This window comes from Elaeis guineensis, chromosome 5, assembly GCF_000442705.2.
Source record: "Elaeis guineensis isolate ETL-2024a chromosome 5, EG11, whole genome shotgun sequence".
Taxonomy (NCBI): Eukaryota; Viridiplantae; Streptophyta; class Magnoliopsida; order Arecales; family Arecaceae; genus Elaeis; species Elaeis guineensis.
Genome location: NC_025997.2, coordinates 120,234,763 through 120,243,412, shown reverse-complemented (window position 1 = coordinate 120,243,412; position 8,650 = coordinate 120,234,763).

Below are 8,650 nucleotides of genomic sequence, written 5' to 3'. Positions count from 1 at the left end.
TTTGGGAATTATATAGCAGCCCATAATAATTTTTTTTGTTAGCATGATTATATAATTTTAAGAGTCACATATCAATCCTCAATCCATAATAATTTTTTTTTATTTGTATGATCCTGTATTAACTTATGTTATTCTTTTATATAGAGTCTATATATTAGTATAAATAACTCTTAAAATGTATTGAATAAGATTGAAATAGAGATTATTGGGTATAAAATACCCACAGCCGAAGTTCTCAGCAGAATCAGCTCCAGGAGGTCCGCCCGGACTCCTACAGGAGCCGGGCTTCGTCGCCAACGTCAACCGCTGGTAAGGTTCGTCCGGACTCCTACGGGAGCCGGACTCCGCCAACAACCTCAACCGCAAGTAGACTCCGCCCGGACTCCTACGGGAGCCGGGCTCCGTCCTCAACATCAGCTGCCGGTAAGCCTTGTCCGGACTCCTACGGGAGCCGGACTTCGCCTTTAACTTTAATTGCAGGAAGACTCCGCCCGGACTCCTACGGGAGCCGGGCTTCGTCCTCGACCCCAACGGCTGCAGACAGACTTCGTCCGGACTCCTACGGGAGCCGGACTCCGCCAACAACTTCAACCGCAAGTAGACTCCGCCCGGACTCCTACGGGAGCCGGGCTCCGTCCTCAACATCAGCTGTCGGTAAGCCTTGTCCGGACTCCTACGAGAGTCGGACTTCGCCTTTAACTTTAATTGCAGGAAGACTCCGCCCGGACTCCTACGGGAGCCGGGCTTCGTCCTCGACCCCAACGGCTGCAGACAAACTTCGTCCGGACTCCGCCAACAACTTCAACCGCAAGTAGACTCCGCCCGGACTCCTACGGGAGCCGGGCTCCGTCCTCAACATCAGCTGCCGGTAAGCCTTGTCCGGACTCCTACGGGAGCCGGACTTCGCCTTTAACTTTAATTGCAGGAAGACTCCGCCCGGACTCCTACGGGAGCCGGGCTTCGTCCTCGACCCCAACGGCTGCAGACAGACTTCGTCCGGACTCCTATGGGAGCCAGACTCCGCCAACAACTTCAACCGCAAGTAGACTCCGCCCGGACTCCTACGGGAGCCGGGCTCCGTCCTCAACATCAGCTGCCGGTAAGCCTTGTCCGGACTTCTACGGGAGCCGGACTTCGCCTTTAACTTTAATTGCAGGAAGACTCCGCCCGGACTCCTACGGGAGCCGGGCTTCGTCCTCGACCCCAACGGCTGCAGACAGACTTCGTCCGGACTCCTACGGGAGCCGGACTCCGCCCACGACTTCAACTGCAGGTAGACCTCGCCCAAACTCCTACGGATACCGGACCTCACTACCGACTCCAACCGAACTTCGGCCGACAAGTCTGGACCCCCTGGCAGGCCACAGTAACGGCCACGATTCTGCCCCACTCCCTGCGGCGGGCCCTACGCAGCTCCATTACTCCCTGGCAGGCCACAGTAACGGACAACACTGCTCCACTCCCTGCGGCGGACCCTACGCAACTCCATTACTACATGACAGGCCGTATTAAAGGCCACAATTCTGCTCCACTCCCCGCGGCGGATCCTGTGTGATCCCACCACTCCATGACGAGTCACGACAGCGAACGTCGCTCCACTCTCCGTAACTGACTCCACGTGGCACACCCCGGTGATAGCCACGGGTCCACTCCACTACTCTTCGCAGCAAACTCTGTCTGACCCTGGGCAGCTCACTACCAGACGGTTACAGATGTCGCTATCAGATTACTGCCCCATCCGCCTATAAAAGGGGACCCCAGATATGTTATTCTATAAGCTCTCATCTTTTCTCTAAAAACTCTGCTAAATTCTCCGTTCGAGCACTCCATTCTTGTTGAGGCAGAGAACTGACTTGAGCGTCGGAGGGTCTTGCCGGAGCAACCCACCTCCGGTTTAGACTTCCTTTGCAGGTCCCGGCGGCGACCGCGACTTCCTCAACTCCAGCTTCTCCGGCGCAAGCGGATTTTTGCACCAACAGGATTGACGCTAGAGGAAGGGCATGAACCTTCGCAGTACCCTTGTTTTTAAAGGAGCGCTCAACGGATCCACCTCCGGTCATCTTATCCGGCACCCACTCCTCCTTTCCTCATCTGATGCCTTCTCGCGAGGCATTCGCATAACTACCTCCGGCTATGGTCGCCGACAAGGAGCGGCCGGACGATCGGCCTCTATCGGATCCCGTCAACACCATTTCGGGGGGATCCCAGCGGGAGGCAACCAACATACCAGCTGTATCCCCCAAGCGGCAAAAAGTTGAAGAACCCATAACCTTTACCGAAGAAGACACCCAGGGAGTCCAATTTCCTCATAACGACGCGGTCGTAGTTTCCTTGAATATAGCAAATTACGACGTCCGTCGCATTCTTGTCGACAACGAAAGTTCGGCCGACATCTTGTTCTACGACGTTTTTTCAAGAATGTCTGCTCTTGGCGGTCAGCTGAGGCCGATTTGCTCCCCCCTGATGAGGTTTACCGGTGACGCCGTTCCGACAGAAGGAATGATAGCTTTGACTGTGGCCGCGGGTCAATATCCAAAGCAATCCAGGGCTCTGGTGAATTTCTTGGTGGTGAAGGCGCCATCTGCCTACAATGCAATCCTTGGCCGACCCGGCCTCAATGCTCTCCGAGCTGTCGTTTCGACCTACCATTTAAAGTTGAAGTTCCCCACCAACCAGGGGATCGGAGAGGTCCGGGGAGACCAAGCCCTGGCCAGACACTGCTACAGCATCGCCTTGCAAAGAAGCGATCAGGCTGACCCCTGTCCCGTCGATGGACTAGATGCTCGCGATGACCTCGTCGAAGAAAGGGGCGGCCCAATCGAAGATCTGGTACCAATCCCTTTGAATGATAGGAACGCGGAGCATGTGGCGCTAATTGGCTCCAACCTGGGGGAGGAAGTGCGGACGCGTCTTATTGATTTTCTACGAAGGAATGCGGACGTTTTTGCTTGGGTTCCAGCAGACATGCCGGGGATTGACACAGAAGTCATGGAGCATCATCTGGCCGTCGATCCAAAGCATCGATCGACGAAAGAAAAAATTCAGAGTCATGCCCCGGAGAGGCAGAAGGCGATAGCCGAGGAAGTGGATAAGCTCCTCAAGGCCGGATTCATTAAGGAAGTCAATTATCCTGATTGGATTTCCAATGTTGTTCTGGTCAAAAAAGCAAACGGCAAGTGGAGGATGTGCATAGACTTCAAAAAGCTGAATAAGGCTTGTCAAAGGACAGCTACCCCCTTCCCAGAATCGACCAACTGGTGGACGCGACCTCAGGCCATGAGCTCCTCACCTTTATGGACGCGTTCTCCGGCTATAATCAAATTAGAATGGCGTCTGAAGATGAAGAAAAGACAGCTTTCTTCACTAATCGCGGCCTTTACTGTTACAGGGTCATGCCTTTCGGCCTCAAGAATGCGGGCGCAACCTACCAACGGTTGGTGAACAAAATCTTTAAAGAGCAGATCGGCCGAAACATGGAGGTCTATGTGGACGATATGCTCGTAAAAAGCAAGTCTTCCAGAAATCATATCGCCGACCTCGAGGAGACCTTTGACGCTCTCCGAAAGTATAAAATGAAGCTGAACCCAACTAAATGCGCTTTCGGAGTAACTTCAGGGAAGTTCCTGGGCTTCATGGTATCGGGGCGCGGGATTGAGGCCAATCCAGAGAAAATTCGCGCCATACAGGAGATGACCGCCCCAAAGTCGATCAAAGAGGTTCAGCGCCTCACAGGGAGGATAGCGGCTCTTAATCGCTTCGTCGCAAGGTCGGTCGAACGGTGCTTGCCCTTCTTTCAAATCCTCAAGCAGCCGAAGAACTTCTGCTGGACCTCTGAGTGCCAACAGACGTTCGATGAGTTAAGGAGTTACCTTAGCTCACCCCCGCTGTTGGCAAAGCCTGAACCTGGGGAGGAACTGTTTTTATACCTAGCGGTCTCTCCCATGGCCCTCGCGGCCGTCCTTGTCAAAGAAGAAGCGAAAGTCCAGCGACCAGTCTACTACATTAGCCGCGCGCTGAGGGACGCCGAGACCAGGTACACCAAATTAGAAAAACTAACCTACGCCTTGTTGATTGCAGCTCGGAGGCTCCGACCCTACTTTCAAGGGCACACCGTGACGCTACTCACCGATCAACCGATCAAGGCGGTTTTACACCGGACTGACACCTCCAGAAGAATGGCAAAATGGACAATCGAGCTCACAGAATTTGACATCAACTACAGACCTAGACCAGCAGTAAAGGCCCAATTACTGGCAGATTTCATAGTAGAGTGCACCATCCCAGAGGAGGTCGAACCTGAGCAAAGCAAAGTTGATGACCTGAAGTCTCAACCGAACTCCCCCAACGAAGAGGCCAATCCCTCCGATCGCTTTTGGACCCTCTATGTGAACGGATCTTCCAACATGTCGGGCGCAGGTGCAGGCCTGATCTTGGTCAGTCCGGAGGGAGTCATAGCGGAGTACGCTCTGCGTTTCGAGTTCCCCGCAACAAACAATGGAGCGGAATATGAAGCTCTGATCGCAGGACTAAGGATCGCCAGAGAGCTGGAAATAAGTCAGCTCCGGGTGCACAGTGACTCTCAACTGGTGGTGGGGCAAGTCAGTGGGAGTTATGAAGCGCGGGAGGACAGTATGGTCAGATACCTTGAGAAGGTAAAGGAGCTCACCCCCGCCTTCAGCAGCTTCAACATTAGACAGATTCTCAGGCTGGAGAATACCAGGGCCGATCTTTTCTCCAAGCTGGCGACATCGGCTCCGGCCGAATTGCCCAGAGGCGTCCTCTTCGAAGTTCTAAAACACCCGAGTGCAGAAGAATCGCGGCCCGTAATGGAGATCGACCACGAGTCCAGCTGGGTCGACCCGCTGATAACCTATCTTAAGGATGGAGTTCTCCCCCAGGATGCGAAGGAGGCTCGGAAGCTCCGAAATCAAGCCTCCCGGTACATCCTTTATGAGGGCAAATTGTACAAAAGATCATACTCCTTGCCCCTCTTGAAATGTCTCCGGACTCCTACGGGAGCCGGACTCCGCCAACAACCTCAACCGCAAGTAGACTTCTCCCGGACTCCTACGGGAGCCGGGCTCCGTCCTCAACATCAGCTGCCGGTAAGTCTTGTCCGGACTCCTACGGGAGCCGGACTTCGCTTTTAACTTTAATTGCAGGAAGACTCCGCCCGGACTCCTACAGGAGCCGGGCTTCATCCTCGACCCTAACGGCTGCAGACAGACTTCGTCCGAACTCCTACGGGAGCCGGACTCCGCCAACAACTTCAACCGCAAGTAGACTCCACCCGGACTCCTACGGGAGCCGGGCTCCGTCCTCAACATCAGCTGCCGGTAAGCCTTGTCCGGACTCCTACGGGAGCCGGACTTCGCCTTTAACTTTAATTGCAGGAAGACTCCGCCCGGACTCCTACGGGAGTCGGGCTTCGTCCTCGACCCCAACGGCTACAGACAGACTTCGTCCGGACTCCTACGGGAGCCGGACTCCGCCAACAACTTTAACCGCAAGTAGACTCCGCCCGGACTCCTACGGGAGCCAGGCTCCGTCCTCAACATCAGCTGCCGGTAAGCCTTGTCCGGACTCCTACGGGAGCCGGACTTCGCCTTTAACTTTAATTGCAGGAAGACTCCGCCCGGACTCCTACGGGAGTCGGACTTCGTCCTCGACCCCAACGGCTGCAGACAGACTTCGTCCGGACTCCTACGGGAGCCGGACTCTGCCAACAACTTCAACCGCAAGTAGACTCCGCCCGGACTCCTACGGGAGCCGAGCTCCGTCCTCAACATCAGCTGCCGGTAAGCCTTGTCCGATCTCCTACGGGAGCCGGACTTCACCTTTAACTTTAATTGCAGGAAGACTCCGCCCGAACTCCTACGGAAGCCGGGCTTCGTCCTCGACCCCAACGGCTGCAGACAGACTTCGTCCGGACTCCTACGGGAGCCGGACTCCGCCCACGACTTCAACTGCAGGTAGACCTCACCCAAACTCCTACGGATACCGGACCTCACTACCGACTCCAACCGAACTTCGACCGACAAGTCTGGACCCCCTGGCAGGCCACAGTAACGGCCACGATTCTGCCCCACTCCCTGCGGCGGGCCCTACGCAGCTCCATTACTCCCTGGCAGACCACAGTAACAGACAACACTGCTCCACTCCCTGCGGCGGACCCTACGTAACTCCATTACTCCCTGACAGGCCGTATTAACGGCCACAATTCTGCTCCACTCCCCACGGCAGATCTTGTGCGATCCCACCACTCCATGACGAGTCACGACAGCGAACGTCGCTCCACTCCCCGTAACTGACTCCACGTGGCACACCCCGGTGATAGCCACGGGTCCACTCCACTACTCTTCGCAGCAAACTCCGTCTGACCCTGGGCAGCTCACTGCCAAACGGTTACAGATGTCGCTATCAGACTACTGCTCCCTCCGCCTATAAAAGGAGACCCCAGATACGTTATTCTATAAGCTCTCATCTTTTCTCTAAAAACTCTGCTAAATTCTTCGTTCGAGCACTCCATTCTTGTTGAGGCAGAGAACTGACTTGAGCGTCGGAGGGTCTTGCCGGAGCAACCCCACCTCCGGTTTAGACTTCCTTTGCAGGTCCCGGCGGCGACCGCGACTTCCTCGACTCCAGCTTCTCCGGCGCAAGCGGATTTTTGCACCAACAGAGATAATAAAACTTCTTTTTCTTTATCTCTCTCTTGTTTTTCTTCTTCTTCTATGAACATTTTAATATAATATCAAAATCACCGATCATCTAATATGAAAATGTTTTCTCTTTGTTTTTACTGTGGTTGTTGTTGCCGAAGATTCTTGCCATCTAATTTGAGATCTTTTCTTTTTTTTTTTTGGATGTTGTTCTGTCTGTAACTCTTTGTCGTTTAATTTCAAATATTTTTCTTATTTTTAGACTTTTTTTTTTGCCTCTGACTCTTTCGCTATCCAATTTGAGATATTTTCCTTCTCTTTGGGCATTTTTCTACCTTTGCCTCTTTCACCATCCAATTTAAGGTCTTTTCATTCTCTTTAAATGTTTTTCTAGTTTTGGCTCATATGTCACCTAATTTGAAGCTCTTTCCTTCTCTTTAGGCATTTTTCTACCTATTGCTCTTTTGTTATCTAGTTTAAGGTATTTTTCTTTTCTTTGATTGTGTTTTTGTCTATAAAGATTATCAACCTTTGACTATCTTCTCTCTAAGTGCCGATTTTCTCTTTTGACTTTGTTTTTGTCTATGATAATTATACACCTTCGTTTATCTTCTTTTTGACCATCAGTCTTCTCTTATGTGTTATTTTTTTATCCATGAGGATTGACTTTTGTCAGCTTTTTCTTTAAATGTCGGCCATCTCTTCTGTAGCATTTTTGTCTATAAGAAAAATAATAATTTTCAAATCGAGTTGGCACATATAAGATCATCTTGAATTTGAGAAAAAGTATTAATATGACATATAATAATTTTCTTTGTTAGCATGATTGTACGATTTTAGGAATCACATATCAAATCATAATAATTTTTTTTGTTTGCATGATTCTACATTAACCTATATTATTTTCATTGTATATAGCCTATGCACCTATAATAATCCAACCCATTAGGTTCTTGGACCCAGCCTAATCCAATTGAGCCCATTCCCTCCTAAAACACGTGTGTGGCACATGGGAGGAGAGGAGGAAGACTCCTAATTGGAGTCTTCATCCCTCCCGATTCCGTCAAGATTGGGTAGAGGGGAGTCCAGCTTAGCTTAAGAAATCTCTCTATAAAAAGCCCTCTCCCTCTCCCTTAGGTCTTCATCGTGGATTGTTTAAGAAATCATTGACATTTCTCGAGGGTTCTTCTCGAGGTCTTCCATGGGTTGATGCAGGGAAAAGGGTCGTCGAATCTTTTCTCTAGCCATTGGAGCAAGATAAGGTCCTTTCTTTCTTCTTCATTTTGGTTATTTCCTCGCCGCCAATGCATGATTGGAGCCGGCAAGCCGTGGGTTTAGTTTAAACAGGGCAACCTTTATTTTTCTTCTTGATTTTATCTATTGCTGTTGGCAACAACCGCCATTAGAGCTGAGGCCGTGGCTTCGCCACCACTAAGAGCCACCATGGGAGGCTGGCCTGGTTTTTCGTGGCCATGAGTGGGAGAGAAAGAATGGAAAACAAACCCCCCCTGTTGAAGAGAAGAAGAGAGGGTTCTTCTCTCTCTTCTTTGGTTTATGTTAATTAAATAAATTTTTTATTAGTTAGTCAATTAATTAATTAGTTATTTATTTTCCTCTTAGATGGGTTATGGAAAATTTTGGAAAGAAAAAATTATGAGACTAGGGTGTGGACCCTAGTAAATCCCAATAGAGGGTTTTAGGTATTTGATTGGATTTATTTAATTTATTTTATAATATTAAATTGAATAATATAGGAGAGTAATCTGACGGATGGGAGGACATCAAGTAAGGTCTTGATGCCCAGATCATAATTTTGTGAGTCCAATTATCGCTACTTGAGGTAAAAAATTCTATACATAATCATCATTATATATGCTATTTTTATCATTAGATTTAGATCATTGATTTTGCATCACTAGATTTGTGTTGATGGATTTGTCATGTTGGAGATACTATAATTTTTTGTATAATTTTTCAGCATGAATACATTA